This window comes from Furipterus horrens, unplaced genomic scaffold (genome assembly GCF_987537825.1).
Source record: "Furipterus horrens unplaced genomic scaffold, mFurHor1.1.pri manual_scaffold_7, whole genome shotgun sequence".
NCBI classification, from domain to species: Eukaryota; Metazoa; Chordata; class Mammalia; order Chiroptera; family Furipteridae; genus Furipterus; species Furipterus horrens.
Window position 1 is genome coordinate 141,727,893 of NW_028327177.1, and position 9,454 is coordinate 141,737,346.

A 9,454-nucleotide genomic window follows, 5' to 3' on the forward strand; every position below is an offset into this window, starting at 1 on the left:
GGGCGGGGTCGCAGGGCCCGCCCCCAGCGCGCTCCGCCCCCACGGGCGCGGCCGGGGAGGCGGGGCTTGGCCGCGCGTGCGCGCAGGGCGCTCCTTGTTTCGGGGGGCGTCTGGCGGGGAGCCGGCGAGCGCGTCCCCGCGCCTGCGCGTGCGCGGGCGGCGACGGAGGGGGGGTCCTGGTGCGCGCGCGCGCGCTCGAACCTGCGCGTCCCGGGCTGGGTGGGTCTGTAAGCCGGGTGCGGTCCGCATGTACCCCGGCTTGTGGCCGGGAAGGGGGTCCGCGTGTGTGTGTGCAGCACCCCTTGCCCCGGAGACCTTTCCCGCGGGCTTCCTGCGGGGCACAGGGCACCAGAGGCGGCCCTGCCCTGACGCTGGGAGCCCCCGCTGCCCTCCCCGGCAGCCAGCCCGCGGGGTGTGAGGGGCCTCCAGGAGGAAGCGAAATTTGAGTGGGGACCTGCAGGTCAGCCTGGCAGAGCGGACTCCGCACCCCAAGCCCGGGGAGGCTGCGGGGGAACTACCTGTGCAAAGGCCCCGGGGTGGGAGGAGGGCCAGGGCCTGGCGAGCCTGGGGCGCTTCCCGCACCTAATGAGCTGGTCCGCACCCAGCACCCAGCAGCCCGGCCTTGGCTGGCACCAGCAGCTCCCACCTGCTGCTCCCAGCCTGTCCAATAGCGGACCCCGCAGGCCCCCTGACCGAGTCCGCAGTGAGTGCAGGACCTCCCTCTGTCCGGTCACACCCGGGAACGGGGAAGGGGGCTGCCTTTTGGATTGGAGGCGGCTGAGCGTTGGTGACGGAGGGTGGCCTCCCTGGCTTGAGCTCTGCCCACGTGCCCACTACGCTACCCTGCTCTGCTCGGGCAGCAGTGAGCTCTGCTGCCGGCCCTGGGCCCGGGGTTCCCCGTCTCCCCAGTGCCCGGCATCCACGGAACAGAAGGGGTTTCCATTCATTTCCGTGCGGCGTGCTCACCACGTCCACCCCGGCTCTCACCGTGGGACCTAAAAACCCTGCGTGCCCTGCAGCTTGACCTTGGAACAGCGCAGAGCCGAGTCCCCTCGCCCCCAACTCTGGGCCCTGGCACAACCCAGATGGGCCAGCAACACAGCCACTGGCCCCGTCAGCTCAGACCTGGCCGCCGCCTCGGCACCTGGGGGCCCCACAGCTTCACCCCCATAAACAAAAACTAGCCAAGAAAACGGATGAATGAAGAAGAGGAAGGTCAGCCCTGGCTGGTGTGGCTCCGTGATTGAGTGACAGCCTGAGAGCCGAAGGGCTGCTGGTTCCGTTCTGGTCGGGACACAGGCCTGGATTGCAGGCCAGGTCCCCAGTTGGGGACGCGCAAGAGGCAACAGGTTGTTTCTCTCACACAACAACGTTTTTTCCCCTCTCTTCCTCTCTCCCTTCCCCTCGTTCTAAAAACAGGTAAATAAAATCTTAAAAACAAAACAAAACCATAAGGTTATGTTCTCCAAAAGTGTCTGTCACTGGGTGAACTGTGACTACCTTAACTGCAGGGCTCCCCGGCTGTCCGGCTGAGACCTCCGCATACCATCCCCTGGTTTCTGTTGCTACCTCGTATATGTATATGTACCTGCTTCTTTGTTCTTTGTCTTCCACCAGGAGTTGGGTGTCTGTCCCTGCTGTATCCCCAGCACCTAGGACAGTGCCCGGCATTGGCAGGTCTTCAGTAATATTTGCCAAATAAACAGATGTCTCGCTTGCCTGGCCGGGCAGCTCAGGTAGAGCATCTTCCTGATACACCACAGTTGCAGGTTCGATTCCTGGTCAAGGCACATATAAGAATTGGCTAATGACTGCATGAATAAGTGGAACAACACATTGATGTCTGTCTGTCTGTCTCTCCCACTTTCTAAAAGCAATAAAACAAACAAACAGATGTCTGAATGAGCCATTAGAGTCCGTGTAGCACGCTGGCTGTGTGGGAGGCACGTTTATTTAACCCTCAGGACGGCCCTGCGAGGCACATGATATTAGCTCCATCTCACTGATCAAGCATCTGAGGTTTGGAGAGGTGAAGTGATTCGATCCAGGTCACATGGGAGTGAGTGTCCCCAGCCACCTTCCTTTCCTTTACTTAAGATGTTGGTACGTCAAAGGAAGAAAAATCATGTTGGGCAGTGGCCATTGTCCCCTCCGTCCACATCGCACAGCTCTGTGATGAGGGTTTAACCAGAGACGGGGACCTTGGGGGAGACGGGGGTTTGAGCCCAGTCCTTCTCTGCTTCAGAGCCGGGACGCGGGTGAGGAGCCCCAGGCCAGCAGGTACCCAGCAGACTTGCCTGTCCCCGAGGTCTCATTTTGGGCACAAGGAAGAGAAAGCCGAGCGCGGCTCCTCCCTGAGGCCGGGCTGAGCAGTGCCTGGGAGCAGATTGGTTGCTCCTTTTTCTCTGATGTTTCTCAACACAAAGTCAGCCGTTGAATTTATGAGGACATTTTTTTTTTCAGGTGGGTCGAAGATTTAAATGTTAAAAAAAAAAAGCGAGCTGTAGAAATACTGGAGAGAAAGGGAGACGTTTGTAGAGCTTTAGAGTGGAGGGGGCTTTCTGAATGTCACCAAACCAGAAACCATAAAGGGAAAAATCGATACGTTCTTTCACATTTAAAACAAGAAGTCTATGTGGTAAAACCCACCATCAAGGCCAAAACACAAACAATGTACTTGGAACTCCTCATAAGATGAAGAGCTGATTTCCTTTATATGTAAAGAGTTCTCATAAATCAACAAGAAAAAGAACCCGACAGCACGTAGACAACTGGGCAAAGGATACAGACTAGCCAAGGAAAAGGAAATACGAATAATGTTTCTCAACCCTATGAATAGTTGGCTTTCTTCTCTTACTAAGATAAATGGAAATCAAGCTAGACCTCCAGATTTTTTACCTGTAGGTAACATTAAGAACTTAATCAAGGCATGGGGGAAATAGGCTGAGCGGAGAGCAAACCGCTGCCACCGTCACGTAGGACGTTATCAACAAAATGATGAATGTGTAATCCCTCCCTTTTTAATATTGAGGTGACATTCACATAACATAAAATTAGCCCTTTAAAGTGAACCGCACATTCACTACAGGGTAGTGTTCCAGAACACTTTCGTCATCCCTGAAGAAAACGGCTCATTACGTGGCTTCTTCCCACCCCCTCCGCCCCTGCACCTGGCCAACGCCAGCCTGCTTCCCGCCTCTGTGAATGCACCTGTTCGGGACGTTTCATGGGATCGGAAGCGCACACTACCTGGCCGTGTGTCTGGCTCCCATCCTCGCTGCGGGGTGGCTCAGGGCCCGTTCCCTTCTGTGGCTGGATGAGGGTCCACGGTGCAGCTGGCCCACCGTGTGTCCCCTTGTTCCGGCGGAGGGACACTGGTCGTTGCCAGCTTCGGCTGGCGGGACTAGCGCTGCTTGAACAACAAACGCCTTTGGGCCAACACCTCCATTACCGGGAACGGGTCCTGCCCCTATGCCCACACCGAAGACTAAAGCACCGTCTTGGGAGTAATCTAAGTGTCCATCACTGCGGGGTCTATGAAAAGTCCGCGCGTTCGCAGAGACGGCGCCGCAGCCCTGGCGGGGAAGCAGGGCAGCCCTTCGGGGACCGAGACAAACAGTGGTGTTTTGTGCGGTCATTTCCGGGGTGGTGTCTTAGGGTCACGGCCCTCTCCTTCTGAGAGTCACGGCCGGCCAATGTCAAGGCCACTGCTCCCGTGGGGAGAGGAGCGCAGCCCTGCCAGAACGGTGGTAGTGCCTGGGCGTGGGGGGGCACCGTTGGAATATTTATGAGATGTCGGGGAGCGGGGGGCGGGGCTGCTTTAAGGCAGCTCTTTTGACCCAAGGCCTGACTGGGCCTGGGCGAGGTCGGAACATGTTCTTTCAGGGTGGGGGTGCGCAGTCAGGCCCGGGCTGTGAAGCAGCCTTGAGCAGGCATCTGAGGGGCCCGGCTGAGCGACTTGTTGCCTGAGGAGGGTGTTTACCCTAAGGAGACCTAGTTGGGAGGGCTCAGGTTGGATGGATGGACTTTTCCCAACAAACCATTCAGATCTTGGCAACCTCGGCCTCCTGGAACAGTGAGTCCCCGAAGTACAGACAGTGAACAGTTACATTGTAACAGCGAAAGGTGTAACAGCGGGAAATGGTAACCCGCCCCACCGTTCTTTTGACATCGTTTCAGTAATGCTGGCTCTGACTGATATGTAGCTCGTAGATGAACAGCATGTTTGTATAAGCTCCTAGGAACTAACTTCAGAAGGTACCTACTCTGACCTTCAGGCACCCCAGCTCCGGGAGGTGTGCTGACCTTCAGCCGTGGAGCCGGGGAGACGTGGAGCCGGGATGACGAACCGGGATGACGCACCCCGGACCGTCCACCAGCTGATGGGAGGGGGAAGGAGGGAGAACGGGGGAGGGGGGGCACATTTGCTGAGCAGACCCAGCCCCTGCCGAGCAGGCCCTTTGCAAACCATGGCCTGAATCCCTGCAAACCCCCATGAGGTGGGAATCATTGGTCCCATCTTACAGACGAGGAACAAACTCAGAGGCTCACGAACTCACCCAGCCAAGAAGGAGCAGGGTCCAGAGTGAAACCCGCCACGTTGACCCCAATTGCTCCTGCCTGTCTTGTCTGCAGTCGGATAAGGGAGACGGAAGGCAGGGCCGTGACTCCCAGGAGGTGGGTCTCCCGGGGGCCTCGTGGTGGGAGGGCCGAGGCTGAGCAGGGCTCCGCGGGCATCCACACGGGCACCCCACTCCGAGTCCCGCCTCCCCACCCGCCCGTGTCAGGCTAGACCCTACGGAGACACGCAGCGTCGTCATTGTCATCACCACCTTTCCTCACATTTCAATTAGCAGCACACGCCGAGTGCCACACGAGGTCCCAAAGGGCCACGAAGTCAGGCTCGCACACGGGGGCGCACACGCCCACCCTGTTTTTCTGGACGCCCGCTGTCAGAGCTGTTGGCTCTTTAACAGGCACCCGGAAAAAAGTGAGGCCTCATTGCCCTCTGGTGGACGTGCGACAGTGTGCACAGCAGCCCGCAGAGGGGGTGCTTCTGGGAAGCGTGTGTCGAACACCGGAAGCATGCAGGGGAGCCCCCCTGGGGGCCATGACACGTTCTCCTGCTCCCGTCGGCTGCCAGCCGTCCTCCTCTGCGCTCCTCCACCACCCAGGCCAGTGGGAACAGGTGACCGGGAGTCACTCTGAGTCTGGGTCCCCGCAGGCTTCGCTGGCGCCGGCCGGGGCTGCGGGCAGGTGCCCAGCAGGGGCCGGTGAGAGGCAGCCTAGCCTGTATCTCGCGCGGGGGGATGTTTCTGTCCCTCCCTCTCTCTCCCGCCTCCTCCTCCTCCCTCTAAAAATAAATAAATAAAATCTTAAAAAAAAAAATCTTTTAAAGAAGACTTTCGCCGGGGTGCCTGCCTGGAATGAGCTGCCCTGCTCAGACACCTCGTCCAGGGCCGTGTCCTCGTGCGGCACCAGAGGACCGGGCTGGCAGAGGCGTGCCAGACCAAGAACGCTGGAAGGGACCCAGAATACGGGGACACTCCTCCAGAGGGGCGCGGTTTCCTCGTCCCCGATGCTGACGACTGCTCTGCGGCCTCTGACAGTGCACCAGAACAAACTGAATGACCACTCCCATTTCACGTTTGGGACCCCACCGCACATCCAAGGTCACAACTCCATTTTGATGAAGCGTGACGTACAGGGATGTGTCTCTAAACCACGTGGGCGGCAGAATGAGTGAACACAGAGTGAGCGGCCACACAGTGCAGACTGAACCCGGCTGAGCGCGGACCCTGCGGGCCTGGATCTGCTCCGGGGTCACGTCCACCCCAGAGGTGACCGCTGGCCACTGTCTATGGTGATCATGGGCTTGTTTTTCTCCATGGCTTTCCACCTGTGCTTCTCCCTCTAAGCGCAGAGTTGGGTCTGGGTTACCGTGAAGCTGCCTGCGCCTCTCTAACACTCCAGCGCACGCACTGGCTCCTTCAGAAGGACGTTTGGGTAGTCCCCCGATTTTTCACTTCGGGAAACGGTGCTGCTGTACAGGGCCCCAGATGCCAGCTGGTGCCCATGTGCAAGGGATTCCCTAGGCCAGAGGCTGGCAAACGTTTTCCATGAACGGCCAGGTGGTAAATATTTGGGGCTTGGGAATGAGAGAGCTCCTCTGGCAACTGCCCGACCCTGGGGAAGCAACCGTGACCATATGTTAAAAAAAAAAGAAAAAAAAAGAGCGTGACTTCATTTAACAGAACAAAGCAGAAATGGGGGGGGGGGCAGGCAGGATGAGGACCCTGGCCCGACAGTTGGCTGACTCCTGCCGAAGATGACGTGCTTAGGAGGGGGTTGCCAGGCCCCCCACCCCTAACAAACACACAACTACACGGCAGCCCCAAGTGGGACAGGGCACAGGCGCCAGGTCACGGGGCAGGTGCACCTTCAGCTTCACTGGGCGAAGCCCAGCTCTCCCCAGAAGCGGTCTGGCGGGTTTGCATGCGTCCCCACCAGCAGGGTGGTGTGTCCCGGCCACTCACAGCCTTCCCAGCGCTTGGCATGTCATTCATTTTTGCCAGACTTGCGCCATTGTTCTGCTTTGACTGGAGTTCATGTGTTATAATTCTGACACCACTACCAGCTTTGTGTAAATGGAAGGCAGGTCGTTTTCCTTGGGCGCGTGAGTGGCAGAAGCCCATGCTTCCCTACCTTGTTCTTGCCCCTGGCCCCCAAAACCAGGCTCACACACTGTGGGGCCAATTATTTTGGTGACTCAGATCATGTCTTAAAACTCTGAAAAACCCTCCCACGGAGGAAGGATGGGGAACCCAGACCGTGGCCGAGGCTGTGGCCAGAGGCCACGGCCACCCCGGCAAATAAAAACCTCCTTGTTGGTGACGGAAGCGGAGGGGCGGTTGCCTCGGTGGCTGCTGGGGGCCTCCAGCTCTTGTAAGACGGGCCTGGAGTGGAGGGAGGCTGGGGGCGGGGAGGGCGAGGCAGAGGGCACGAAAAGGGACAGTGAAGGAGACAAACCGGGTGGGACTGCCCAGGGCTGAGCTGTGAAAAACAGGAAGCTTTATTCATCGAGTTTCACAGTTTCCTTTAAGCCCTGCCCCCCACCCCCATGTTCTGCATGGACCACGTGTATGTGAGGCTGCAAAGGAGAAACACCATGACAACTCAGAAAAGGACTCTTTTAATAAAAATTGCTCATAAAAATCCTAATAAGTTTCAAAGAGCAAGATAGTTCTTAGTACATTTATAAAAGAACATTTGGTCCTTTTACAAAAAGCTCCCTTTTAATTTAAATACATTTCTTATTTACAGATTAGACATAAAATATCATCTCTAGTGGCAAAGCATATTGCACGTTACAGAGAGAAGCATCTGTGTATTTCTATAGGTTTTACCAGAGTTTCCAACTCTAGATTTCTCAAAAAAAAAAAAAAAAAAAAAAATTTACCTTTGTGCGTAATAAATAAAAATGCAGCTTCTGTTTTGCTATTTTAAACAACCACAAAATACCTTTAAAAATAGTTCTCTGCCTCTGAGGAGGGAAGGTCCACAGGAACCGAACACTGTCACCAGATTCACATCCACATTCAAGCGGGAGGCGACCCTGAGCCTGGCACATCCCGGGGCGCCGGCCAGCCCGCCCCGCTGTCCCAGAAGTCCTGCCCTGCAGGGCGGAGGTCCCAGGACACGGGCTGGGTGTGGCCGGATGGAAGAGCAAAGACGAGGGCTGAAGGTGCGGCCACTCCGGCAGGCGACCACCTGCCCAGCCTGGCAGCCCGCGCGGAGCTGGAAAGCACCCGCGAGAGCCGTGGGGCCCCGGAGAGGAGGCAAGCCCGGCGCACGTCCGCAGTCACCCGGCACACGGAGCTGAGGGAGGAGCTTGGGAAGGGTGGCCGGGCTCAGCCCTCCGACCGCACGACCACCCTCGCCTAGCTGGGTCCGAGGCTGCCACCGGCACCCTGGGCTCAGACGCAGAGGAGGATGCGATGTGCACCTGCCCCACTGTCCGGGCAGCCTCCGGGCGGAGAGGCAGCGGCGACAGGAGCTGCGTGTGCAGAGGTCCCGCCCACCTGCCTTCCAGGAGGGGGTCTTGTCACGTCACTATAGCAGCGAAGCCGCCTGGGAACACAACGTTCCCCACGGCCTTCCACACCCTAGAACGCGAGGACCATTGCTACCGGGGACGGTGCAGGCACACAGCTGCCCTGAGAGCGGCTCCCGGCAGAGCCGCAGCCCTGCGCAGGCCTTGCGGCCTGAAATCTCCCATCACCGAGGAACAAAGGCCTGCGGGGCGAGGCCGGCCGAGAGGGGCCTGCCCCGTGCCCGGTGCGTGCCAGGGGCCGGGAGGGAAGCGGGGCGGCGCGGAGAGAGGGTGCTCAGGGGCCTGCCTTCCGGCCTGGTGTGGCCCCTTCTCCCTAGGGGGTCATGACTGTCCCTCCTCGATTGATCCGGGAGAAGCTACAGGGTCGCTCCTGCGGGCGGTGCGTGGACCTAAAACGGGACACGTTGGCTTTGCTGAGCCGATGGGACAGGCTGATAAACAGGGCACTTCGGAAACGAAGGGAAACGGCAAAACAGAAGCATCTGATTCTTTTACTTGAAAACAACTGGCGTAGTAACTGTTTAAAAGATGGAGGGGACACAGTTTCAAAAAATCCCAAAGAACTGAATTGCGCATCTCTTTTTAAAGGACAGGAACTCACTTTCAAGAAGGAGTACAATGTGTCCCTTCCGGCTGCTGACCACCAGCTCACACTGCGCTTGTGGGGGCAGCGGCCGGGCAGGAGAGGACACCACGGAGGGGTCCACACCCTCTCCGCGTGAACACTCAGCACGTGTTCAAAGACACACTTCCGCTCTGGCGAAGGAAACAAGGAAATAAGGAAAAATTTCTCCTTACACACGCGTGCTTAAAATGCCAGGCTGCAAGCCAACGAGTGGCCGAGAAGGCTCCAGAATCTTGCTAACAATCAATATGCATCCCGCCATGAGCGGCCCAAACCACGCCTCTTAGGGCCAGAGCAGCAGCTGTGACATCCAGCGGCCCAAACCGAAGTCACAAAGGCACTGACCGAAAAAACCTGTGTTCCAGAGGAACGGCTGCGGGATGCTAGGAGCCAGCTGGCCCCCCCGCCCCCCAACTTAGGGACCCGGCCCCAGACACGGGAAACAACATTCTCGCCCACACACGGTCAGACTGGGAATCCCTGGTTACTGGAGTGGAGATGGAAGCTCAGACAAGCGCAGGGGGTCTTTTCTCCCTGAAAGGCACACACCCTGGTTCTGGAACTACGAGAGGCCCTCAGGTGAGCTCCTAACATGTGAAACACACCCACGAGGCCTACCTGGTGAGCTCTCCATGCGTGATGTGACAGCCGAAGAGGCTGCTTGTTAGAATTCAGGCCACAGCATTATTTGTAAGCAAATACTGATAATACTGCCA